Source organism: Mustela putorius, unplaced genomic scaffold (genome assembly GCF_011764305.1).
Source record: "Mustela putorius furo isolate JIRA1106 unplaced genomic scaffold, ASM1176430v1.1 tig00003853_pilon_pilon_pilon, whole genome shotgun sequence".
NCBI lineage: Eukaryota > Metazoa > Chordata > Mammalia > Carnivora > Mustelidae > Mustela > Mustela putorius.
Window position 1 is genome coordinate 75,715,955 of NW_025422005.1, and position 24,997 is coordinate 75,740,951.

Sequence of the window (24,997 nt, forward strand, 5' to 3'; positions counted from 1 at the left end):
GAATTTGAAGCTACTTTTGTCGTTTCAAAGCCCGTTCTCTTATCTGCTGTTCTCATGTCTCTTTGATTTCTCTCTGTTCATTTCATGATACCTATTCATATTCTTGGCAGAAAAAAACAGAGAGAGAGAGAATGGGATTTTGAGGTATAGAGGGACCTTCCAACCTGTCTGGGTCGTGCTCCTCATTCAGGGATGAGATCTGAACCTGGCACCTCAGGCGGTGAAGAGGAGTGCGTAGTGGCACTGGGGTCTCCAGGCTTCCGGGCCAGTGTTCTCACCAGTGCACAGCGTTTTCAAAAATACAAGCCAGCGTAAAACCACTTGAGGGTAAGTTGATCCTGGAACAGAGAGGGTATTTTAAAATCACTTGTTCTGGTGACTTTTCTAGTCTGTTCTCTTGTCACCAGTGTTGGCTATGGAATGCCACTTGTAGTGGTATATGTCGTAGGAACTTACTCCTCCTCGGGAGATGTGACCTTACAGCAACTGCTGTGCGTAAATATATACAGACATAGCTGGTGTTTATAAGGGGTTGCCTCCAAGTGCTTGAGAAACTCATGCCATAGCAAACATATGCAGGGAAACAATAAAGAATCCTATCTGTGTCCTGTAAATAAACAATGAATTCGTCACTATCCATATACCTAGATCACATATTTATCCTCCATTCATAGATTTATTCTGCTCAAGTATTATCATTTCAAGGGAGTGAATTCATTCTGTTAGACTTTCTACTTCAGCGGTTTTATTTTTCACACTAACATTTTAGCCAATAATGAAGTACAAGTCAGAAGATGGTCTGCGGTGTTAATACAGCTTGCACAAATGCACCCCAGTCCCACGCACACACGCCCAGAGAGGGAGGGATGCTTTTCTCTCTCTTTAACCTAGTTCTTTTCAGATGTCTTTCTATTATGGTACATTTTCTTCTCTCTTAGCTCTTTCTCTTATACGTTATTTCTGCATGGCAAATGCTGTTCGTAGCCGAAACTTTGTAATCCTATCTGTAGTTTCTGCACCAACCAGAAGGAGCCTTAGTGTTGGGAGGCCAGCTCTGCCCTAGGGTCTCAAAACAAACGCCAGGCACCACCTCAAGTGGGCCTCACAGAGGACGATCTGTGGCAGCTGGTCCTCAGCCTCCCGGGTAGGGTGATCAGGAGGGAGTGGGGTAGACATGGGCTGAACTAAAAAGTGCAGGTCTGTCTAAAGGGGCTCTGTTTAGCTGATCTGTTCAGCAGCCAATTGTTGCCATATGGGAATGTGGGCAGGTCTTGCCAGATCTTCTGATTTTTCACTGTAAACCAGAAAGCTGGATTATTACTTTAAAATCTCCTGATTTTAAAAGATTGGCTAACTCAACATTTTAAATGAGAACTTCCTACAGACCAAACAAAATGGCTTTGTGGGCTGGATACCTAAAGCCTGTAAGCTTTAGGTCCTTAGAGATAGAGAGCGCTTAGTGGCCAAGTAAACAGAAGCCTGGGATGTGAGTAAAAGTGCAGTACCCTTGGACAATCAGTTTAAATGGAAACAGATCAGAACTTGATTTCATTGTTCTCTGCACCCCCTCCCCCATACACACACAAAGCAGAAAAACAACAACAGCAATAACAAAAATCCCCCAAAGCCCCATACTTGTAATGGTGACAATTAATGCCCTTTAAATTTGTTACGCTATATTTCTGGAATGAATGCATTTGAAGCCTTATCTTGCTTGAGGAGTAGTAGATTCAGTGACAAACTCATAGTTTGGGAATGAGGCATGGAGGCCTGGGTAGGCAGAGGGGGCAGGTGGACCAGGAGTAGAAAACGAGAGGTAAGCGCCAGTTGGAGGTAAAGAAAGATCATCTACCCTCCGAAGATAGGGAAGAGGAGCATTTCTTTGTATCTCAAACTCGATCTGGGGTAATAGGAAGCAGAGGGTGAGACAAGTAGAGTCCTTACAGGAGAAAGGGAGAATTGTGACCCGATAAATATTTAGAAGTAGGATAGAATCCATGTGGGTGGGCAGAGAGCCATTATGTTGCCGTTCCTCCTGGGAGCGCGTTAATTTGTGTTGTGGCTCCTGCAAAAGGAGAATTGGAGTGGAAAGGAAGGGAAAGGGTTCCCCTCCCAAAGGAGCATACAGAGGCAGGAAAGAAGAGACTACAGAGTGGCTGATAACCAAAAGGAAGCCAGGAGAGCTGGCAAATGTCTGCCCTGCAGAAAGTTGGCTGGGTTCGCTGCAAACCGCATTTGCAGCCACGTCCGAGGGGTCTGCCCGGCAGCCCCCAGCTCCCATGGGGCTCTGGACACCAGCTTATTTTGCTTGTGGAGGGCTGCTGTGCGCCGCACGACTAGGAGCGGCCCCCACGGTCCCTTTGTGTGAAGTCAGAGGCCGCACGACTGCGTCTGCCCGGTCGGCGCGCTTTTGGGGAGCCGTGGAGGCTGGGTTTCTGCCCCTGCTCCCTGGCGGGGTGCCCCTGTGCAGGGCACGACCTCAGACCCCTGCTGTGTGCCACTAGTGCAGCCGCCTTCAGCTGTATCTGCTCTTCTGGGGAAGAGCCTTCCTCGTTTCCGTGAGTGTTTTGTACAAACGCCTGCTCAGAGAGGAGGGGTTACTTGAGCAGACCCTCTTAGTATAAGCTGAGGCTAGACCTAGCCTGAGACAGGATTTTTAATAGCATTGTTCTCTTAATCATCCCAAGTGTAGCACATTGTTCCTGGAATTTCAGCATTTTCTGGGAAGGAAATCTTTTGATTCCTCAGCAGGTTTTATTCCAGTCCGTAGGACTGCCCTCCCTTCGTGAGCTGAACCGTGGCCCTCTCAGCTGGTGTAACTTTGGAATAAAAAATGCATTTTCAGAATAAAAAATGCATTTTTAAAAATGTGTGCCCCCCCCACATTAGTTAGTTTAAGGCAATGAAGGTCTTTGGTTTTTGTTTTTGTTTTTCATTATGGAAGCCAGTTTGCAGTATTGAGAGAATGGGTGCAGATTTCCTTGTACTATGGCTGGGAAGAAGAAGAATTCTTCAAATTCCACGTTTGGTCTTCCAGGGACTCTAGTTCACAGATGGAAATCCTGGAAGATCCTATCAGGAAGTGAAACCTGTAAATAATCTTTGTGCTGGTTTGGGGCATTATAGATAAACAAATTTATATGAGAAGTCTTCTTGAACTTTCTTGTAAAATACACTTGCAGAACCCAATCTTAGAGAGGACTGCCATTCTGGAAATAATAGGACACACTTAGGTAGTACTCACGCCTGCAGGCACTGCTTGGAGCACTTTGCATGGAGTAACTCATTTGCTCCTGACACCCCCCCCCCCCCCCCCCCCCGTGTAGCCTAGGGCACTGAAGCTGAGTTCTGCAGTCTGGCTGCACTTCCCCATGACCTTGAGTAGCTGAGGGACTCAGGGTCATACACCAGCAGTGGCCCAGCAGTGATGGGAACCCAAGCCCTCGGTGGCTTCAGGATCTGTGCTCGTGAGGACCACATTCTTGCCTCTCACACTCTGTCACAGGAAGGATCGCAGATTTGCTTTAGAAACTCCTTTGCTTCCCACATTACCTTTGCTTTAAAGTTAGGATCAAGATTGGCTTTGAAGAAAGAATGACAATGTTGCCCCTTCCCCAGTTGCTCCTCCCCAAACCAAATGAACACAGTTGTCAGGAGGCCGCTTCCATCTAGGAACAGAAAGCCGCAGCTCGTCCTGGACCGGCCTGCCAGCACACCCCACAGATCCTCCTCAGGGCCGCCATCCGGGCCTCACTGCTGCTGACAGCCCTCACTCCTGGCACCAGAACTGTTTTTAAGAGCACAAAAATGGTTTTACCTTTACCTTTACAACTAGTGGATTTGGAGTGCTTCTGAGAACATTTTGAAAATCACGCTCCACACTGGTTGTAAGGCCGTGGGAGGTCCGTGCATCTGGAGCTTGAGGACTTGAGAGCTGGTGTTGGCCCTGGCTTCTCCTGATGGTGTGGCCTTGGATTTAGTTCATGTTGGGTTTCATCTCCAGGGGGAATGATGGCGGGGATAGTAACAGCAGTGTGCCTGGTTTGAGGAAAAGCAGGTGCCGTTGGACAGGACAGTCATTTGTCCACAACAGTAGCCGCGTGTGTCAGGCAGTGAGGGGACCGGCGTGGCGTGTGTGAGCTGTGGCCATAATCTTCATCCATGGGTGAGTGGTAAGGGGGATGCTTGGAAGTACTAGGGAAGGCTTGTGTTGATTTGAAGGTCTTTCCTGTTCGCTTCTACCTGTGTTACAGTGCGGACGATCGTGTGGGTGTCAACTCTGTTTCTGGCCTAAACTCCTTTCCCTTGGCTTTTCCCCCTCCTACTTTGGGCTCGCCTCCAGTTTGCCTACAAAGTGCTGTTTGTTGTCAGGGTGAAGCAGGCGATTCTCTGGGCAGCGACACTGTGGCTGCAGGCAGTCACTGTAGTTCAAAGCAGAAAGTCAGGCTGGAGTAGGAGGGACACTGACATGGCTTGTTCGTTAGAATTTTGTACAATCGTTTTTGAAGGAGGAAAGGAAGAGTAAGAGATGACTTGTCAATAGAAATATTATGAAATACCCTTCACGACAGAACAAAACTGGGTAAGGAGAAAGGGCATTAAGAAATCACTGCTTATTTGAAAGCAAATGCTTTTTGAGCATTGTGTCCTGCAGTTCATTCCTGTAGCTTAGGAAACAAAAATGAATAAGAAACGGTAATGAAAAGCTGTCCTCTCAGTGAATTTTTAGGTGGTCCATATCGAGCCCGACATTTTTCATGCCTTGTCTTCACTTCAGTCATGAAGGTGGATATCATTTATCATTGTTACATTTCAAAGATTACAAAATTGAGGCACAGTGTGTTTAAATAACCTACTAAATAAAAGGCCCTTACACTAAGGATTGCAGTGCTGGTTGTACCGAAAAGAACTACACTTGGAACCTGGATCTGTCCACTCAGTATAAAACATGAGTTATGGATGCCCCTGCTCTCAGCGGGGACACTGGCGTGCGGACAGTGCAGTACAGTTCCTCACAGCATCCACTGTATATGTGATAGCTCCTACGTGAGCTATATTTTTTTGGATGTTTGCTCAGAGGAAGGAGAGACTGATTTTTAATTGGAACGATCAGAGAAGGGGCACTTGGGTGGCTCAGTCGGTTAAGCATCTGCCTTCAGCTCAGGTCATGATCCCAGGGTCCTGGGATGGAAGTCCCCCCCTACCCCCACCATTGGGCTCCCTGTTTGGTAGGGAGTCTGCTTCTCCCTCTGTTCCTTACCCTGCTTAGGCTTTCTCTCCCTCCCTCTCTCACTCTTTCTCAAATAAGTAAATCTTTAAAAAAAAAAAAAAAAGATCAGAGAAGATTTGACACACACAAAACTACTTCAGAAAATTAACTTGAGCAGGGCCTTAAATGGTGTGAAAGATGCTGACTGGTAGAGAAAGGGTGGCAGATTGAGGGGACACTGGGGCGGTGAAGTATGGAGATGCAAAAGCAGCATGTAATATGTTTGGGGGTTGGTGCTCTGCCAGAAGGAGAGATGTGGGGAGAAAGGATAGCAGAAAAGCAGTTTGGGACAGATTTCAGAGGGCATGGAGTGTCCTGCTAAGGAATTTGGACTTCATTCCATTGCCTTGGAAGATTATTCCACTAAAGGTTCATGAGAAGAGACATTGCTTGCTTCAGACTCTGACTTCAGCAACTCTGGTCGTGGCATGAAGGAAGGAGTAGAATGCAGCAGAGATTTCCCCAGCGTGGCTGCACCTTAGGGTTCCCTGGGAGTTCAGAGGGACAGTTTCACAAATCGACTCCCAGCAGTGATTCTGATGGTGTGGGGCCTGGGCTGAGTGGCCGTGTTTATAAGGCCCTGCAGGTGTGTCTGAGTGCAGCCAGATCAAGCACTAGGTCCTGTGGGCATTGGGACATGGGGGATGGAGCCTGATTGTGGGTTTGTTATTGTTTGAATAATTTTTAAGCCGTGGGAGGGGGCCACTAATCAATGCTTGGGTAAGATAATTTTCACAACTTGGTCATTTTCACATACATTTACCTGTACATATGAAGAACGTAGTGTGGCTCTACTCTTTATGTCTTTGTGTTACATTTGCCTTTTCCCCTTTATTTAGAAGGAAATGGAATATGTAGGAATTCCTTGGTGATGGTTGATCGATGATCTCTCAGAGCATGAGTTCTAGAGTTCACTGCCTGGGGCAGGGTGACTAGAGGGCTCCCAGTTCTGTCCAGTCTCTTAGGAGTTGAATGAAATGCTGCTCACTTGTACATTTCCTGAACTTAAGCCATTTTTTCCCCAAGTGTTACAGACCTCTCTTACTCCCATTTCTTGAGTTCTAAATCAATTACTGACGTTTAAAGTATAATTTCTGCTGGGAAGGCAAAGAGCTCTACCAAGGGAGAAGCAATTTCTCAACATTAAAGAAATTAAATATTATAATTTATGCTTAGAAAAATAATGTTAGTCCAAGTTTTAGCTCTCGTCTCTCTTCCTTCTCTGCTGTTCTTTATCCTGCCGTGTCTTTGCAAACCATTCTCATGACCTTCTGCTTGTGTGGCATATTTGTAGTGGGGCCAGATTATACATACACCACTGACTTTTTCATCTGACCTCCAAATTCAGCCTTCGAGCCCCTTCGTTTCTTTGGATTTTGCTAACAAAATCTTCCTGTTGAAAGGAATATTATTTCTCATGGAACTTCACTGGTGGTGTGTGGAATAGGAGGATCATGCTTTTTGAAATTCAGACCTACAGTCCCCAAATTTTAAACGTACCCAGTTTGCCACTGCTTACTTTACTTAGCCCAGCCTTGGCATCTTAGGTCTAGAGGTGGTTAGTACCCATTGGACATCCTAGCCCCTCCCTGAAAATTAAAAGGAGCACAAAAATGAAACTGATTTTGCTTTTCTTTGCCTCTGTTAATTTAACGGATTCGGTCGGCTTGTCCTCATTTGGCCTTTTACACCTCCAAAATTAATGTTATGTGCACATTTGATTATAACAGAATGAGTGATTTCCGAATTACTTTTGAACACTGTTCCTTGTCGTTCTTTTCTTCATCATACTAGTACATGTAGCCAGTGTTTTTCTTTCTAGCCTGTTTAATGCCTGTGTGGTTCTTGTTGCCACATAAGTTTCAGTTGATTTAGTGATCCTGATTTCATGGGACACTGTATCAAATGCTTCAGGAAGATCAAAGTACATGGGGTTCATTGCATTCCTTTCCCTTGCTAACTCATTTGTGCCGTAGCCAGGCAGTCCTGGAGCCTTGCAATCCAGGATTCCACTCAAGGCAGGGAAGCAGCTCTTCTTCCTGGCTTTTCCATTCTTTTCAGTATTCCTTTTTTTCAGCAACATGCAGCAGGGTTGCATGTTGCATGTTTAAGGGTCTCTTACCCCTGAAAAGCATTTTTGCTGCAAAGAGGAAAAACTCTGAGGCTTTCATCTGCCATACCCATGGGAATATTCCGCCATGAACTTTCATGCTGGAAAAAGCAAGCCCAATCCAATTGTGCCTTATTGGTAGTAAAATGTGTTGGTTAGAAGTAGACTATGGCCAGCTAGGCTGCCCAGGTTCTGGTATTTGCTAACAGTGTTACTTTGGACAAATTAGTATCTTTGCATCTGTATCCTGATCTGTGATACAGAGGTAATGCTAATTTCTACCCCATAGGGTTGTTGTCGGGAATAATTGAGTCAAGACATGTAAAGTGGTTAGAATTTGCTTTAGTTTAAACATTGATGAATAATCTTTCAAAAGTTTATAGTAATGTTTCCGGATTTTCTAGGCATTTTGTTACTCTTTTATGCAATTGGCCATGCCCATTCCATTACAGGCAAAGGAAAGGAAATGAAAATCAACTATCCAATTTTGTCACCTTAACTTATTCACGAATTGCCTTTTTTCTTTAAGACTCCATTATAATAGATCATTGAGAATTCATATATTCAATAGACAGTGATGAGTGTGACTCATTCCTTATCACCTCATATATTTTGCTACCATCAGATGTGTACAGATGTTTATATATTTTTAAAATTCTTTTTAAAAACATTATTTTCTTGGTAGTGAACATTATATTTATTTGACTTGTTGGGGCCAATTCTTTTAAGTTGTTGGGTTTTCAATATATTATTTTTTAAATGGGTGCCTAAAGAGAATTAATTAAAAAATATTTTATTTATTTATTTGACAGAGATTACAAGTAGGCAGAGAAGCAGGCAGAGAGAGAGGAGGAAGCAGGCTCCCCACAGAGCAGAGAGCCCGATGCGGGGCTCAATCCCCAGACCCTGGGATCATAACCTAAGCCAAAGGCAGAGGCTTTAACCCACTGAGCCACCCCGGCGCCCCGAGAATTAAATTTTTTGAAAGATTTTATTTTTAAGTAATTTCTATATCCAGCGTCGAGTTCAGATTGCAACCCCAAGATCAAGAGTGACTTGCTCTGGGTGCCTGGGTGGCTCAGTAGGTTAAAGCCTTTGCCTTGAGCTCGGGTCATGATCCCAGGGTCCTGGGATCGAGCCCTGAGCCCTGCGTCTGGCTCTCTGGCTCTCTGCTTGTCTGCTCAGTGGGGAGCCTGCTTCCTCCTCTCTCTCTGCCTGCCACTCTCTGCCTACTTGTGATCTCTGTCTGTCAAATGAATAAATAAAATCTTAAAAAAAGAAAGAAAGAAAGAAAGAGTGACATGCTCTCCTGACTGAGCCAGCCAGGTGCCCCTAAGTACTTTTTTTAATAAGGAAGCAGAAATACTCACTACAGAAGATAAATAGACAAAACATGCTTTCCAAAGAAAAATGTCTTACAGGACAGTATTTAGTCTACTCAGTGCTCATCATGATCAACAGTCGATAAATAACCCAAGGCTGTCCATTGTTAAGTGTGTGCCAGGAACATTTTGAATACTCTTAACTTGTGAACAGGTATTTGCATTTAGTCAAACTTTTGTGGTTTTTTGCCATCCTTTCATATTTATGCTCTTTAAAATTGCTGCCCATCAGCCACCGTGGCCCACTTTACTTACATATTTGCATACCAACTGAAGTATGAGAAGGGAAACTTGGAAAAAATATAATGAAATTTCATTGTCACAGTTTGACTAGTGGATCTTATTTATTATTTTATGAAATAATACTCAGCTGCAAGCCCAGAGCGTATTTAACCTAATTTGTATGGCGTTCCATTGCTGGGGTTTAAAATCAGTTGGCCTGTTGCAAAATACATGTTTGTAATTTACACTTTACAGACATTTAGAAAAGTGATAAAGTAACGTGATGCAGCTGAGGGAACACTACAAGTTGTGTTTGAAAAGTAAGATTCTTCTGAGTAAAAGTTGTGTAAGCACAGAGTAATAAATCCACAGCCAAAATGGACCCACTCTTCAATTAAAAGGAGGAAGAACAGACCCAGGGTGAGTTTTAGCTCCGTTACCTGCTGCTGCTTTGAGAAAACGACTTAACATCTGTGAACTCCACTGGTTCTTCTCACACAGTGATAATGATTCTTCCCTGAAAAAGCAGTTCTGAAAATTCAGGGGTGGAAGGCAGGGCACGTGAGGGTCCCATGTAAAGTTACTAATTCTGCACAGTGTAGGTGAATCTGTATATGTGATTGGAAGCTGGGGAAACCGAAGCATTGAGTTGCAAGGTGTACCAGCCCAGGCCTGTAATCACCCCGGCCCTATCTTTCAGCTTTGTAGGGGGTCTTCTAAGTCATGCTGTGGGGTGCTCTAAGCAGTGCTTTCGGAAACTCTGTTCCTAGAAGGGACCCTAAACTGTCTTGCAGGGCAAGTTTTTTGTTTGTTTGTTTTTAAAGATTTTATATATTTATTTGACAGATCAAAAGTAGGCAAAGAGGCAGGCAGAGAGAGAAGGGAAGCAGGCTCCCTGCTGAGCAGAGAGCCCAGTGTGGGGCTCACTCCCAGGACCCTGAGACCATGACCTGAGCTGAAGGCAGAGGCTTTAACCCACTGAGCCACCCAGTCTCGTCCCATTTGCAGGGCAAGTTCCCCTCTACTGCATTTTTGTCATGGGAAATGACACTCTGGCTCCTTGAAAATGGCTAATAACCCTCTGTGGGTAAATGCCAATCAAGCCAGCCAGTTGGCTCTCAGGACATCTTCCTTGAATGCCATGACCCAGGTTTCGCAGAGGCTGGGAGGTGAGTGTGGGTGCCAGAGACCTCATTCACAGAAAAGCCTGTAGCATTGCCACCCTGGAAGTGCAGACATACAGGGACACTGGTGTGGAAGTTGCTAGTACAGAGAGGCACTCTCTTAGCTAACCAGACAGCTTGTCTGTTTCCTTTTCCTTGTTTGCAAAATCCAGCTGTAATTATGACCAAGAATCCTCATACAATGAAATCTGTGGCAAACATTTTTAACCACCAAGGTAAGGTCTTTTTCTTTTTGAGATGAAGAAAGATAAGCAACATCATTTAAGATAAGAGTTTGTCATTTCCTCCTGCACACCTGTTAGTCCTCACAGAATTTATCTCTTGTCACTTAATTTGGATCCTCCAAAATAGCTTTCATGATGTTGCCATCATCATCCATGGACTGTCGTACTTAGGGAGAGAAGATTTTCAAAATGAACTTCTAATACTCTTCCAAAATCAATTTTATTTCTTGTGGCATGGTTTGTACCTACTGGAGAGTGTATTTTTTTCTCTTCTTATGAGGTGGTAATTTAATTTTTTTTTAATTTTTAAAAATTTTCTTTCTTTTTTTTTTTTTTCTCAACAGATGTAAGGTAGAAACACTTCTCTATGAAACACAGAAGGTGCAGGAGAATAGCTTAATAATGTAAAAATATGATATGATACTTAGACCTTGTGGCTGTTAGGAACCAGGTCTGGGACTGATGCGGTTGCAGGAGTGTTGTATGTATTATCCAAACTGTACACTTTGGGATCCATGCAGGTTAATTTCAGCATGTTTCCTTTGGCTTTTCTTAAGAATTTCCTTTTCCTTCAGAGGTTTTCCTTCTAGGCTCTTGGAGACATAATGAGTAACAAAAATGAAGGCAGGGATACCAAAGTGTATTTTAAAATAGAATTGTATCCTCAAAAACATGGTAATTATTGACAAGCCTTTTTTAGATGAGAGAGAAGTAAGGGAAGTTTTGAGCTACATGCTTCCCTCCCACCATGTACTTTGTGGGGGGAAAAAAATGGCAGTGCTTTGGGAAAAAGTTTTAAGTCTGAAAAGAGGTAGAGAGTTGACAAGTCCAGAAAAGCAAGGAACTGTGAGAAGGTAAAAGGGGGCAGCCAAGGAAGAGCTGGACCCTAAAAGGATGCTGAGACCCCTCAGGACTAAACCGTCATTAGACTGGGCATGCCTGATGGTTGGGACTGAATCTTTGCTCCTTCCCCCCACCCCCAAGCTACACGTGGAGCTGTTGGTCTCTACAGTCTACAACTCCAGAATGTGCTCCTTAGTGAAGGGGTGGGCAAGGGCAAATGATCTGCAGGTCATTTGGAAACAGGATAAGAGCACTCACTTCCTCCCTCAGTCTCCACAAGGGTCTAAGGTCTCAGCATTGCCAAGGTTCTTAATCACCTTTTTATATGTGCTTTGTTTCTTGACTTGTCAGGAGGCTGATAGCATGCTACGGACAGGTGAGTGTGAGCTGAGTGCTGAAGCAGAAGAAAATAGATGAGAATTTCAGCAGTTTCACTAAAAGTTGGGGCCGTGTGTGTTGTGTTGTTTTGTTGGCCCTCTTAAAAAAATCCCAGTTAGAGAAAAAGAATTCAGGGAACAAATATTAGTCAGCCGATTAGGTTCTGAACTTGCTCAGACTTTGTACCTTGGCATAAGAGAAGCTATCCTAGAACCTTTTGAACTTTTGCCACTGAGTAATTCCGAAAAGGCTGAAAGAGCCAGTAGTAGATAGTAAGAAAGAGCACAGTGTCCTCTGCTTGGGTAATCAAGGTACATATTACTGAGGTGGGTAAGGATCCTGGCTAGTTCAATGGGGTTACAGCTTGTAAGTTGCAGGATCATTCGGAGATGAAGACATGGATCACAGATGGTCGCTGGGCTGGATTTTTCTCCTAGGATTCACTATTGTTTTGAGAATTAGCAGAGTGTAGAGGAAATGGCCCAGATTTTATACTTAGGAAAGACCTGTTATTCAGCTCTTCATTTGACCACTTTCTAGCCGAGACATCAGGACAGTTACTTAACTTCTCTGACCCTGTTTCCTCAGTAGGGAATATGAGAATAGGACATTTGTAGATCTGTTGGGAAATGTTAAAACTAAGAGCAGATGAGAATGAGATGCTGTGTAGCACTGAATAGGAGCTTGTCATCCATCAATTTCTACTTTAGTCAAAATTTGGCTTTTTAGGTAGAATAATTATCCTGCGGTCCATCCTGAGTTTTGAAACATGAATAACTTTTATTTAAGCCAACAGCTGGATGATAAAAGGAGCTATTTATCCAAGGCAGTCCTGTATATGTGCTGCCGAAGTGAGCACCAAGGCAGTCCTGTAAATGCCTTGTGATCCTAGAGATAGGAGTGCAAGGGCAGGCAGGGTACCGATGAAGCCATCCACACTTGGAAGCCCAGAAACCCAGCACTGAGCATAGGAACGAACTCCCAGAGCTGGCACCCTCTGCATATAGCAGATTCTTAAACCCTCTGTTTACTGTTTTTTTAAAACACTATCCTGAAGTTCACCTAAGTCAGAGGGTAACGCAGTGAACCCAAACTCAGAAATTTGGAACTGCTCTGTGATTTCATAAGCCCAAGAAATACTTCCTTGTTTTCTGAAAGAATACACTATACCATTATCTGCTGTGTGGAATCGCTATATGGAATGTTAGAGGACTGTGAAGATGAGGTTGTCCTGGAACCCCCCCCCCCACACACACACACCGCCCAGTTTGTGGCAGCTGTGAGCACGCTTTCTTTTGAGTCAGCCAGGCGCAAGACAAGTAATTTCCCATCCTGAGGCTCTTTGAGTTGCTGAGTTGGAGTGGATGTACTGGGACGTGGCTATTCACTTAAAATTTTTGCATAAATCCAGCCTCCACTCCCCTGGAAAGGCTCGGTCCTGTCTTTACACCTTCCCCAAGGCGATTTTGTTCCAGGGGCGGGGGCGGGGAAGAGAGGAAAGGAGGAAAACGGAGGCGCACTACACGCGGCGCTGCGCTCTGCGCTTCGGAGGAAGCATGCAGTCCATTGACTGGGTACATGTGGGGAGGGGAGAACCGGGCCAGGGGTTGGAAACGGAAGGGCTGCGAGCGCGCTGGCTGCGAGGCCTCCGGCAGGGGGAGGCCCGGCCCGCGCAGGGAGCCACCTCGCCGGGGAGCCGGTGCGGCGGATCGCCCGGCCGGGGCGGGGGACAGCGCCCGGAACGACCATGGCGAGGCGGGCGGGGGCGGCGGTAGTTATGCAACCCGCAGCCCCCTCGGTGCTCCTTCCCGCGGGTCTGCGCCCCTCCCTCCACTCCGCCAACACTCGGATCTCTCGCTCTTTCTCTCCCCTGTGTTTTCAAACAGGAAGTGCACGGCTGTCTGTAACGTGCCGCCGGGTCCCAGGATGGAGGAGTGAAGTCTCCGTCGCCGCCGGTTCCAGCCTGCGGAGCGCCCCCCCGCCGAAGCCGAGTCCCCGGAGAGCGCCCTGAGGGAGCAGGGTGGCCGCCTGGTCCAGGTGCGTGCGGTCAGGTCAGGAGCCCGCGGGCCGGGCGCTGGGCTGTCACTGGCCGCCGCCCCTGGGTGCCGCCGAGCCAGTTCTCCAGCTCCGCGCCGCAGCCGCACTTGGCGCGTGTGCCTGATCGCCCCCCTCCCCGCCTTCGCCCCCAGGGGTCTCTGCGGCCGGTGGCCGTACCGCTCGGGGGTGTGGGACCCCTCGGGAGGGCCGGCCGGCTTCGGGCAGCTGCGAGCGGGACCTGCCCGAGCTCACTCATCTCAGCTGAGGCGGGCGCGTTCCAGCCGGGGCTGCCGGTGCCCAGGAGGCTTCCCGGAGTCCCCAGCTGCCCTCTCCGCCCTCTCCGCCGCCTCCGCTCCGCCTCCTCCTCCTCCTCCTGCGGCTGCCCGAAGCTGGGCGCTTTGTTGCTTCCTCGCTGACCTGGGGTTCTCCACGGGAAGGCCGTGGGAGGCTTGGGTGTTAGGAAGAGCAGTGTGTGTGAGAAGTGGGGATCTAGGCGGGGAGAGAGGGTGAGCGGCCCGCGAAGTGTGAGGTGGAACATGGAGGGAGAGTCTTGGTGCCCAGGCTCCGAAATCCCACTTCTTCGGCCCAATCCCACCTCTTCAGCCCAGCACCACTTTTTTTGTTTTTTTGTTTGTCTGTTTGTTTGTTTTTATTTGGGGGTTTTTTGTTGGTTGGTTGGTTGGTTGGTTGGTTTGGAGTGGTGGAGAGTGGGGAGCCCTGCTTTCAGGAACTGAGGGCATTAGTGATGCCGGCGGGCACTGGAAAGTAGCGAGGAGAATGAGGGACAGCTAGTTTCAAGGTGTTTAGTCTGGTGTCTGGCTTGTTAACTGCAGTTGTGGTTTCTTAGCCTGGCTCCCTTGCTCAGACAGAAGGTCCTCTTAAAGGTATGAGCCAGACATCTTTATTGGTTATATTCCATTTTCCATCCGAGTAAACTTGAGAATGATTTTTCTCGAATTCACCAAGGAGATGATAGTTTCACATCTGTTCGTATCTTGCTCCTTCTCCGACGTTCATAGGTGGAGAGCAAACCGCGAGAGGAGAGAGGTCTGTGTTACGCACAGACTTTGTGCTTCTTCATTTCCTTGCCAGCTTTTCTCTCTGCAGTCCAAGTCAGATTGACTTTTCCCCCAGTGAAAGCCTGGCCTTGTTTCTCCACCTATATTTATCCACCCGGCGAAACTTCAGCCTGGTGGACGGTCACTAAGGGAGGTTGGATGGTTGAGAAGACATTTGGCCCCAAATGCAATGTTTGAACAACGGGAACGCCAGTAGCATCCTCTTACTCTTCAGTTTCGGAGGAAGGGATGTGAACAACTGACCAAGGGGAGGAAAGTGAGATTCTGCCAGGAAGGATCTTTTTCTGCAGCCTGGAGGGAATATGCACAACCCCACTACCACGTGCCCGTAGCTCCTTCACCTTATGGGGCGCCTGGGTCTCCTCAGGAAGCAGGGTTAGTTGTAGATTTAAATTCATGATGTCATAGGCTGGCTGTGCCATTCTAATTTGTACTTTTGGTAATAAAATAGATATCCTGTGTAATTAATTTTGCTTTGAAAGGAAAATCTTTTGCAGTCAGGTAGCTTAGTGAATTGGTGCTGCCCTCTCGCTCCCTTTATTCTCCCCCTCTCAGCAGTGATGTGAATTCTGTGATCCCATTATTCCAGTAGTCCTTCAGAACTTTAATCTCTTTTAAAATGCAGCTGCTCTAACCATTGTGATAATATCAATAATTGGCATAATTGTGTTAGCAGTAAACAGCCAAGTACATTATAAGAACTGAGCAATTAATTTCATCTTTTCTCTAGATAGTTGGACGTGGACTTCTTAAATTTGAATTTCCGTGTGATATGTCTGTGTTTATGTCTCTTCTCTTGCCAAATACATGACAAGATTAAAAGTGAAAAGAAGTCAGGGAGAGAGACTCTTGAATGACCTGTACAACCATAGCACTTTTATACCCAAGTATACTCCTGGCCCTCTGGTTCATTAATTTGTTTGGGGACTTTGTTCAGCATCAGTCACTCTGCCTCAAGATAAAATAGAACAGCCTTTGTGATTCTCTAAACTTGAACCCTATTTAGAAACAGGATTTACTCCTACCCTAGCAGAATTTAATAATAATTTAATAACAACCCAGGAATAATGATAGCGGATCTTAAGATCCTCATTTTCTGTTTACAGAGCACATTTTCTAGAACTAGTTTATAATTTGTTACTCCCTTTAATAGTATGGTGAAACAGGACTCATTTACTCCATTTTATGGAGAGTGGAAACTGAGGCTGATAAAATGTGACTTGTCAGTGGTCATATTAGTAAATGAAGATGCTAGGATTTCACTAAGTCTTTTGATTTATAGTCCTGGCCTGTCTGTAATCTGGAAAGTTGCCACCTCAGGAAGAGATGGCAATGCTGATTCAGGGGTCTTTCGCCATTCCAAGAGAGCTGGTAAACACTGACTGGAGACTAGCCTTAGCTACATCTTCAGATCTTTTCTCACTCTCCACCCAGAGGTCAGGGGTTTCTTGGGGTGTTTTTTTCCCCTCATCTGAAATTTACACTCTCTAATTAGTGACTGGATTTAGCTGTGTCTGCATCAATGTGATTTGTTTTCTGCTGCCAACATTCTTTTTTTTTTTTTTTAAAGATTTTATTTATTTATTTGACAGAGAGAGATGACAAGCAGGCAGAGAGGCAGGCTCTGCTGCCAACATTCTAATGGCATATTTTATTTTACAGATATCATAGGTCAGGTCTTAGTGGCCAGTATCTATCTGAAGGGTCAGATTAGCATATTATATCTTTTTAGAATAAAAAAGCAGTTCTTCTGGTTTACCACTAGAACACTTTATGTCTCAGAAAGGAAATAATAAATTAAAAAATGATGTGTGTGGCTCTCTCTGTAGCCCACTACCCTTCATACCATACCACCACCATAGCCCTCCAACCCTTCCACTCCCCAGTTCAGGATACCCACCAACAAGGTCATATTACAAGGCACCTGACTGGCTTCGTGGGTACAACATGATATTGGGGTTGTGAGTTACAGCCTCGTGTGGGGCATAGACTTTTGTTAAAAAGGAAGGGAGGGAAGGAAGGAAGGAAAGAAGGAAGGAAGGAAATGTCACGTTGTGGAAAGACATAGGCAGACCCATGTATACTTTATATATTAAGTGTTTTTGTAGTCCTGCTCAGACGGAAAGAAGTTAATTTTTGTTATCTTTGGAATGCTTAAAGTTAAGGCTCTCCTTACTTAATATTTTATGTTGCACTGAGAAGACTATAATTTAAAATGGGGAGTATATTTTCACTGGGAAATATTGCATAAAAGATTTATTTTCTCTTCAACAATTGGAATATCTATAGAGATCTATAACTTCTCCTCCTTAGAATTGTGTCAGAGTGTCAGGAGAAGAGGAGAAGTGGGGTAGGAAAGAGATAAAGTGAATGGTTTTTCTTTTATAAGTGAGGAATGAAATGCTTATATTTTCTTAGTACACAGTACCCTGCCATTTCTGTTTGGGACAGTTGCAGTGGCTTGTGACTAGGAAAGAAAGCATAACAAGCTTTGATCTTAAATGCCAAGGAAAAGTTTATGACCAAGAGAGGACTGGGGGTGGAGATAAATGTGTTAGGATTTTCATTTTTTCAAAACCCTCTCATGTTTTTCATGTCTATTATAAAATGAAAATTGTCTTCTATTGGCATTTGTGACCTTTAAAATAGTGGTTTGCAACCCTTAAAAAAGTCCAGAAGCTTTTATTGATACTTAAAGATTTCAAAGATTTTGACTTCCTTAGAGTTTTCTTATTTCTGATGATTGCTAATATTTATTGACACAGATACTAGTTAATATCACTCAACTGACTATGTATATTGTAAATAATGACCACAGCATCTTCCTGTTTTTATAAAGAAGTAGTACATATGTAAGTGGGATTGGTTTGGTGTACTGACCACTGACAGCACCTTGAAGTCCATAGGGTGGGAAATCAGGGCCAAAGTAAAACCACTGCTCCAGGGGGGAAATGCTGAGGTGGTAATTGAAATGTACAGTACGTTAGTCGCCAGACTCCTAGGTGGAAATTTTCCTCTTTGGTGTCCATTGAATAGAGGATGTGTAAAGTCCTAACTTTGGATCTGATTTTGTTTTGAGGTGGTTTCCCATGGTCGGCTTTGAAGTCTTAGGATTACTAAGTCAGGGATAACTGGAATTCTCCTAAGAGCATTTTCCCTACATTACTTCTGTGAATACCCCTTCCTTACCTTTGTTGAGTCAGGACAATGACCCCCTTGTACAATCTCTGCAGTCTTAAGTACCGCCAGCAGCAGCCTTATATTCACTTCCCAGAAGCTAGAAGAAGCCTCCTCCCAACCTTAACCTTTATAGATTTTGAGAAGTATGTGGAAAGAGATACTATTTATCCCTAATCTGTAGTGGGGAAAAAACAGACCTATGAGTTTCCATTGAATCAGTCTCTTTGGTTTCCACACCTGTTGCGGTAGCTTTGGTATTCTGTTTAGGATAGGTTAGGCTGAGTGCCAGAACCTCTTAGGGTTAGTGCAGGATATTCTTTTTTCTGGTTTAAAAAAAAACAACAAGAAAAAAAAACAGTTCTGATTTATTGAACACCTCATGTGTGTCAGACACTTTTACGTGGATTGTCTCGAATCCTCCTGGCTTTGTGCACAGTGGGTAATACCCCTGTTTTGTAGGTGAAGAAACTGAGGCAGGCAGAGATGGCAGCTTATCCAATTCATGTCAATAAGGGAAAGCCCGGACTGGGATTTGGGTTTCTGAGTCCCCATGCTGAAACAGTCCCACCTTTACGTCTGCTTCTTTGTCGGTCCTTAACCTCACCAGCGAAAATAAATGATCACACTTTGTTTACTCCTACCTTTCGCCTCTTCTTTTCAGCAAGAGTTAATTACAACCACAGAGAATATGTTAGGAAATAGGGACTTGGAAGAGTCAGCATTTTCATAAGTTTTATAAAAAAAGTTTCATAAATATTTTTGGCTTTCATGCAGTATGTATTCATTTTTTCCCCTAAGGAGCCTAGATCTGTTGAATTGGTGAGTGACAGTTTCTTGAGGCAGTATTGTCCACCAGCAACATTGCTGGATCTTAGGCTAGAAACGGACTGATTTTACTAGGAAAAACAACACTGCGGGTTGTTGTCGGGTTTTTATCCCCACCAGTACTGCATGATCATTTCTTCTTTCTTAAGAAATTTCCTGATTTGGGTCAGTCTGATGGATGTTATTTGTACTTCATAGTATAATTTTACCTTTTTATGATGACAGGTGAGGTTGGGCATCCTTCATTCACTTAATTTAATTTCCCTTTACTGTGAATCGGGTCTCTTGCCCTTTTCTGGGAAGAAGTTCCTTGAAAGCATTCTTGTGGAGTTCCTGTATATTCTAGAAATGAATCCTTTTGGGTATTGCGAATACTTTCTCCCCGTGTGTCACTTGCCTGATGACTGTCTATGTTGACTTTCATTAACAAAAACAAAAATCCTTGATTTTAATGTAGGTGAACCCCCCAGTTTTTAATATTATTGTGGTCTGTGCAGGAGTCCTTCTCTATTCTAGGCTTACAGTTTAGTCTTTCCTCACTTTATTAACTTGATCTTATTACCAAGATTGATATAAATTTAAAAGTTCTAAAATAGATAATTTTAGGTAGATTTCTTGCTGTTCTCTGCATGTCTGTTAACTCTTTAACCCTGTGTACATTTTCTTTTCTTTTTTTAAGATTTTATTTATTTGAGAGAGAAAGAGAGAGAGAGCGCGCATGAGAGGAGAGACGCCAGAGGGAGAAGCAGGCTTCCTGCCAAGCAGGGATCCTGATATGGGACTCCAGAACCATGACCTGAGCCAAAGGCAGTCAGTTAACCAACTGAGCCTCCAGGCACCCCTAACACTGCATACATATTCTAGAAATGTATTTATTTCACTGGGAATATTCTGTATTTATTTAATAATGTATTTTACTTTCAACATCCCTTATGTTACATTTCCTTCTCAGTTTTATTTATTCATTCACTGTTAGCAATATGGCTCCCTTCCTCGCTTGGTCACTTATGTAGGGCAGGGAATCTCTCACTTCAAAGGCTTCTCTTTCTTCAGTGCTTTGCATGTGCTTATAGAGCTCAGATGTACGTTCCTAGTATGGCTTTTGAATGAATGTTTTATGAGGTGTGATGCTGTAATACATGGTTCAATACTCTTGAAAGCCTGTTAATTATAGATGTCTCTTTATTATTGGGAAAACATTGCCAGTTTTGGCATGGTTTTTTCCAAGGTTACTTTTCACCCCTCTTTTCTCAGTTCACTTGGTCTCTTTCCTCCTGCAGAGTCTAATATATGTCCACCTGAATGCTGGGTCACTTGATTTGGTAAACGGGCATATGCATGCCTATGTAGAATATAGTGTCTTTTTTCCTTAATTGATAAAATGGCATGGAACCATGTAGTACATAACGTGGCTTATTATTGTAAATAAATTTGAAATTTATTTCAAATTGGGGGGCAAATTGTGGTCTCAAAATAGATATTGCATGACATGGTTGGCTGGACCAAAGATATTCCCCTTGGCCATCACTTCTAGCATTATAAGGGTGACGGGCTATATTTTATTTTTCTTCATCTGGAGTCCTTTCGGTGCTTTATGGATATAGGGGAAGGTTGAAGTCTAACTACTGAAATTTAGTAAGCTTGCATAAAGTCCAGTAAAATTATAATGTAGAATGTTCTGGAGTCCAAAACCTACTTAGACAGATAAGACCATGTCCTTGGGCTGTTGTAGTTGTTCTTGCAGTGTGCTTTAAACAGGCCTTATTAGGCATTCGTCTAGGTTTGGTTATAACAACCCCAGCTACTGACCTGATTGAACTTACCTACTCAGGAGAGGTCTTTATCAGTGCTGACATTTTCCATTTCTCATTCAGGTTCCTTTATGCTCACCTCACCAGCTGTCAGATCCACCTGTTTTATCAGCCGCCTCTCTTACTCAATTATTCTAATATAATTGACAGCAAAGCTACTGCATCCATTCGACAGACATTTGCTGAGCTCTAAACTACTAAATCCGAGTTCCCTGATCTCTCTCCCTCCTACCTGCTGTGTACCAGTCATTGCACTAAGTTCCAAAGACACAATATGAATGTGACACAGTGCCTGACCCCAGAAGATAGACACATAAATCATTAACTGGAACTTAGAATGTGAGGTGCTTTACACAGCACGTTGTGGTAAATAATAACAGGGAGTGGGGGCACAAAGGAGGCAGTGATTTGTTCTTTCTTGTTCATGAGGGAAGAATTCCTGAAGGAGGTGATTTTGGTGCTGATTCTCAGAGGGATAGGATTATTTACTAGGCTGAGCAGGAGGAAAAAAAAATAACAAAAACAAAAAAACAAACAAAAAAACCTGAAGAAATAGCCCAGGTTCAGAGCTGGGAAGAGCTCAGTGTGTGAGGAACAGAGTGTGAGGGACTGGCTCAGAGAGGTCGTGGTGCAGAGGGGAGAAGGGGTTACGTGGACATCTTGGTCTAGATTCTTGATCTAACCACGTCCACAGCCACACCGGCTCTTTCTAGAAGTGTGGGCTTTTCCCTGACAGCTTTATGAAATCACCAGAGATGAAATAAATTTAAAGAAATTAAATTGCAGTCTTAAGGTATATGAAGACGAAGCAGGGAGAAGTCCGGGGGCTATTGAACAACCCAGGTAGAAAGTGAGGACTGGAGTATGGGGACGATGGTGGGAAAGGAAAGGAGAGAGTAGATTGGAGACTCGTTGAGGAGAGAGAATTGGTTACTGATTGAGTGGAAAATGGGAGGGGAGGAAGAAGAAAGATGACTCTTGATGTTTCTGGCTGGGAAGACTCGCTGTCTGAAGGTGTCATTAGTCAGAAGGGAAAATATGAGAGGAGCAGTTTTGGAGAGAGAGTAATGCGTTCGGCTTGAATTTAACTTGGGGGGTGCCCCTGGGACACTAAGTTGATCTTGAGAGGCCCTGCCTCTCAAGGGCTGGACATGTGTTTTGGGGAGTGTCTGGAACTGATGATGATTGCAACGCAGCTACAATGACCAAAGACCAAGCCGGCAAAAGAAGAGGAGAAAGAAAGAAGATCAAGAAAAGAGACAAATAAAACTGAAGGGAATATCGAGCACCAGCATTTTTGTTTTGTTTCTATATGTTGTTATGAAGTCCTTTCAGCAGTAACCCCTGAAATTATCGTTGTTGTTGGCTTTTACAGATAAGCTCTCCAAAGCCCGGGTAAGCACCTTGCCGAAGTACCCAGGTGGCAGAAAGGGAAAAGCTCTCAGGTCTGTCAGAGGCCACAGGAGGGTCAGATATAGCAAAAATTGAAAGTGGGAGCCTGGGTTTGACAATGAGGTATTCAGGTAGTATTTAGTAATGGGAAGAGTTCTCAAGTCTAAGCCTGCATTGTCATGGGTGAGGAGAGAGTAGGCATTGAGAAGGAAAGCACCAGTGGGGAGTACACATTTGTCCATGAAGGAGTCTTTTTTTGTGTGCAGTCGTGTCTAAAGCTTGTATTTTGTTTGAGAAGAGTGGCGAGAGAGTGACTAAAGGTAGAAGAGAGAATAACTGATGGAGGAAGGCTCCAGAAGAAACAGGCCTAGTCAAGATCCGGAGTGCAAGCATGGTCAAAGGAGAGGTCTTGAGAGGGAACAGGGACATTCATTCCTTTGGAGCAGGAGAGGAAGGGAAGTACGTGTGCCTCAAAATGAGTGTGCGGGTAGAGACGGAAGTTGAGAAAGTTCGTTCCTGAAGGTTTGGGTTCTCTCAGTAAAGTTGGAGCCGATGAAATCTGCTGGGAGAGAAGGGGCCTTGAGAAGGCAGTTTAAAGTTACTAATAGTAAGCTTGGAGAAAGGAGCTCACTGATGGAGTTAGGATGTGTGATCATTGAGAGTCCAGTTGGGGCTTTGTCATCCGGCATTAGGTGCTTATGGTGGGTTTTTTTTCTGCTTGATAGAGTATAATGAATACCATAACTGGTCTTCTAAAATAAAACACAAAGGCCTTGCCTGTGATGTTAGGTTTCGATGGTGACTTAAGGATGCTTAAGGGTTCAGGAAAGGGAGGAAAAGGAACACAGGAGTGAAGAGACTGAGTGTTAGGGAACTTGAGTTCTTGTCTGAGTTCTCCCTTTGCAGGGGATGGCCTTGGGGAAGTCAGCCAATCTCAGGGAGCCTCACTGCCCTCATCTTCCAGGGAGGAAGTCACAGTTAGTGTCCTCCTGAGTCCCCTGTAAGCCCCAGAATGTCTTTGAGATTTGTCCATTAGTAGACAAAACTTCGTGGCCAGAAGAGGGAGAGTAGCTAGATCCCTGTCATTTATCATTCATGAGTTGCTCAGACAGCAGCTCTCCGCAGTGCTGTCGGGGAGCTGACCGCACGAGGCCAGGCCAGCTGTCAGATGAGCACGCTGGGTCCGCTGCCGGGCTGCACCGGGTAGCCCGTCGGGAAAGGGAAGTAGCACCGGGCTGTGACCGGAGTTGGGCAAGGGCTTGGCAGGGTGGCCTTGCTGGGGTTTGTGTGGCAGCTCCCCAGACATCACAAGTCATTCCATCAAGATGGTGGTGCTGTTTGCATTCCTTGTCTGGGCTGCTGCTTTCCCTTGTGTGAGCGCGTTTTAATTTTGCTGGATTTATTTCTCCCTCCTCATCCAAATCGTAGCATTCGAGAGAGAATTCAGCAGCTGAGGAAGGTGAAGCATGATTTCTGGCATCTTAACCTCAAAAGGCTTTCTTTTCTCCTTTCCATCTCCTTGCCTACACCTTGATTGCTTTGCTGGTGGAAAAACCGGAAACAGTTTGAAGCATTTTAACACTTAAGGCTCAGTTGGGTGTGTTCTTCCTCTGGAAGGTTTTCTTTTCAAAGCCATTTAAACTGTCTCTGCCTCCTGTTAAGAACAGGGATGACATCTGAAAACCCTAGAGGTGTGGCTAGCATGAAAAAATGAATCCAGATCAGGTGAGTGGCTCCAGAGATTATTGCAACAATTTAACAAGCCTAAACAGGTAGGGAGACACTCTTCTTAAAAATTAAGTCTCTAATCTTTTTCTGCGCCATTAAATATTTGAGAGAAACTTGGGCATTTCCTTTTTTCCTCATTAAACTATTACACAACTTAATGCTTGGAAAATTCTTCACAGGAAGAAACAGGGTGTAACAGTTTTCGTGAGACAGTTTTTTTTTTTTTTTTAAATTCACCCTTTTAGCTTAAGTCTGAGAATACTATTCTCTTCACCCCACTGCTCTAGTTTCTTTCTGAAAGTCTAAATTTCTCCATATAATTAAATGTTCTTCAAAGTGAAACATAGCTTAAAAAATTAAAACTATTTAAACGTGAAGTGAAAACATAGTCTATAAATGTGTTCTTCCATTTCCTGAGAAACAACAGGAAGGATTTGCTTTCTCAAAATAAACTAAGTAGCCTGACTGTGAACTTAGAGTAGTAGAGATCAAAGATTCCAGCATCACCACACAATGGGAAAGTTGCAGTCATTTTTTTTTTTCCAACCTCAGAAAATCAAATCGAAGGCTTCTCTTTTTCACTTTTAACACGAGCCAGGATATGTACGTGAAATTCAGAAACATTCCTTTGGCACATGTGAACTTGTCATAGCCTAACCCCTGGCTAATCCGTCTAAGAGACTCTACTTCCGAGATGTATTTGATCAGTATGGGCATGCTAGACATGCAGCGATGAAAATGTCTTTTCTGAGGTATTCAATTCAGGAAGATTAGAGAAAGACCAACTGAATTTCTGTAAACATACAGCATCTAGACTTAAACATGCTAGATCAGTGCATTATTTCATAGCTTTGCTACTAAGAAGGTTTTAGCATCTCGTATTGGTCATTGAATTACATGGGAAAAGGAATCTGCTACAGTAATTATATATAATATGCTCACATACACATATTCTCAGGTATTATTATTATTATATTATTAATATTATTATATTAATATTATATTATATTATTAATATTATTAATATTTCTCTACTTCCAGAAACAAGGAGTGAGAGCTCATCTTAAAGGAAATCGATTATGTTATGGTCAGATTTTTGTTTGTGAGATATAAGCAAGATTAGGGAGAGATATGTGCCTTAAGTATTCAGCTGTCATTAATTTGGAAGTTCAAACAATGTGCAATTCTTCATTTCTCAAATAGTATAAATAAGTCAACATTTTGAAATATTGGACATTATTTGTATGTACTGGGGAAATTATATATACATTGAGAATGATACAGAGTTTCTCAATAGACAAGTTGTTGTTGTTTTTTCCTCCTGTACTTACCT

At 44.0% G+C, this 24,997-nt stretch overlaps 1 protein-coding gene across 6 annotated transcripts in view; it reads left to right on the plus strand.

The window, feature by feature from the left end:
* The window catches only part of LRRC8D (leucine rich repeat containing 8 VRAC subunit D), a 117,380-nt gene that overhangs the window by 7,795 nt on the left and 84,588 nt on the right, over window positions 1–24,997 (plus strand). For 3 of the 6 annotated variants that reach the window (XM_004752627.3, XM_004752626.3, XM_004752628.3), the window contains exon 2: window positions 13,499–13,649. The exons of 1 other annotated variant lie outside the window; for it this stretch is intronic. The gene's annotated coding sequence lies outside the window, so the exon portion shown is untranslated. Of the gene's footprint in view, window positions 1–13,096; window positions 13,187–13,498; window positions 13,650–24,997 lie in introns of those variants that run through there. 2 more of the 6 variants (XM_004752629.3, XM_013056183.2) reach the window with 2 other exon arrangements.